We start from the raw sequence: 2,509 nt of genomic DNA, 5'->3' as shown, positions 1-2,509 counted from the left end.
AAAAGACAGACTGAATGTATTTTTAAAAATCCGACTAAAGACATTGAAGAAATGCTAAAGCAACTAAGACTTGAAAGGCAAATAATTCAGAGGGAGGAGACTTACCAAAAAATAAGCTAACGCTTCTGAGCCACTTCTCTCCTCAGAGCATGTGCAGTGGGTGAGGCGTTGAGAAACCGGGAACAGATCCCTAGATAAAAGGCAGAGAAACCAGCTGAACTTTTAGCATGGGGTTGCGGTGCAAACATTTGTAATTAGATGTTGCCAAGAAAGGCAGAATAAAAGATGTCAAAGTCCTGAGAATAAGCTGGCATGGAGAAGCAAGTCCAACCTGTGGTGGTTTTCCCCCTTAAGGTATTCTCCTGAGCTGTGCTGGGCTAGATCTAAGAAGCAGAACAGAAAGCTACTGAAAGTAGAGAGGACCTTTTGGCAAGTTCAGGGTGCTCGGGAGACACAAATTGGAGGTCAGGACGTGTCAAAGAGGAGAGCGGATGTCCCAGGCTCCCACTGGGACCCAAGGAAAGCTATCCCAGGAACAGAGATGAGCCAGAGACAACAGAGACTGACAAAAATTGCAAGCGTGCCTCACATCAGTGTAATGTCTAATTGGATTTAGGTGGTCTACTTCACTACACAGTGCCTACCAGAATATAGGAAAATCTTCCCTGGAGGAAGATACTGTGTTCCAGAGTCTTTGCTATGTTTAATAGACAATGTCTGACTTTCAAGAAAAATTATCAGACATATCAGGAAAGAAGGTCAAGGACAAACAGTCAATAGAAACATAAACACAGATGATAGAGTTTCCCCACAGGCACATTAAAATGCCTATGTTTGATTGTCAGCTCTCAAATTTGATTGTACCTTACTAAGAAGATAATAGTGTAGTCTGCTCTGTGTCATGGATGCAGGCAGAAGACACGAGGCCCTGGGGACAGAAAGGACTTCATCGCACAGGCTCAATAGGCAGCCCAAGCAACTACATATTTACATTGCTTCTTTGCTCCCAAGTTCTGCAGTGGCAAGGTGCCGTGACGTAGGAATGCTACACGCACAGCGGGCTTGCACGCCTGAGGGACACTGTGAGAGAGAGCCCATCCCAATGAGCTACACTCCAGAAAATAGATGACAGAGTGGAGAATGCTATTAAGAACCAAAATTGATAGAATAGAATTATGTAGACACCCATGAACTGAAGTATTCAAAAATAAATTATAAGCTCCTTAGATGAGTTTAACAGCAATTATAAGCAATTAGAAGAGAGATTAGCAAACTCAAGCTAAAAGAGGAGAATATCCAGTCTGAAGCACAGAAAGGCAAAAAGTTGAATGTACATAAATAAAGTAAGAAACATTAAAGACTGCAGGAAGCACTCATTAATAGATCATTGTTGTCCTGGAAGAAGAGAGTAGGAAAGAGTACAAACAATATCTCAGGAGGAAATGACGGGAGATGCACTTTGAGTCCATATTCGAGAAGCTCTGTGATTCTCAATCTGGGCAAATTCAAAGTAAAATTTCAAAAACCAAAAGACAAAGAGAAAATCCTTGAAAGGATCCAGAGGGAAAAATTATACACATTATGCTCAAAGGAATAAAAATAAGGCAGCTACTGGCTTCTCAATGAGTATGGAGGAATTCAGATGATAAGAAAAAAAAAATAACATCGTTAAAGTGGTGAGGGAAAATACGGATCAACCTGGACTTCTGCATCTCGAGGAAATGTCTTTTAAAAAGTCGATGTGAAGTGAAGTAATTTTTAGACAAATAAGAACTGAGAGATTCTGTCACTAGCAGAGCTTCACTGGAGAAATTCTAAAGAGAGATCTTCAGGCGGAAGAAGAATCCCACTGGAAACAGAAGCACAGTTAGAAATGAAGAGCCATAGAAGCGATAAATAAAAATGAGTATCGACTGTGCAGAATAATAACAATGTCCTGGGATCTAAATTACGTGTAGAATATTCGAGTTAAAATGCATGACAATAATTATTCAAAGACATTAAGGGACAAATGGAGTTCACGTGTTGTCATAGCTTTTGGATACCAGTGGCAAAAACTTATAATTCATATTTGACTTTAGAAAGTCATGGTGAGTGCTATGAAGTGTGTAAACATGGCGATTCACAGACCTGCACCCCTGGGGATAAAAATATATGTTTATAAAAAATTAAAAATTAAAAAAAGAGTCATGGGTGCCTGCTCTCGTATTTAGAGTCACCACTAAAAGATAGTGAGGTAACAGACGAGAGGGGAAAGTAAAAAGGAACAGAAAAGAACAAATGAATATTGGTGCCATTCATTCGATGGTGAACTCTGGAGAATTTTAAGAAGCGGGTAAACGTGCTGGTTGGATAGATTCATGTGGCTCTCAGAAGAGATACCAAAGCTAGAGGCAAATCCTTTGGAGGCATCTACTTTCCAGGTAAAATTGAAGAAGAGGGAAGGATATTCCTTTTGTACAGGTCAGTCCTTTGTTTATCTCCCTTTCTCTGCTGCTTGCATCCAAGC

Source organism: Mustela putorius, unplaced genomic scaffold, assembly GCF_011764305.1.
Source record: "Mustela putorius furo isolate JIRA1106 unplaced genomic scaffold, ASM1176430v1.1 tig00000857_pilon_pilon_pilon, whole genome shotgun sequence".
In the NCBI taxonomy this organism is placed as follows: Eukaryota; Metazoa; Chordata; class Mammalia; order Carnivora; family Mustelidae; genus Mustela; species Mustela putorius.
Note: the sequence above shows the minus strand (reverse complement) of the source record.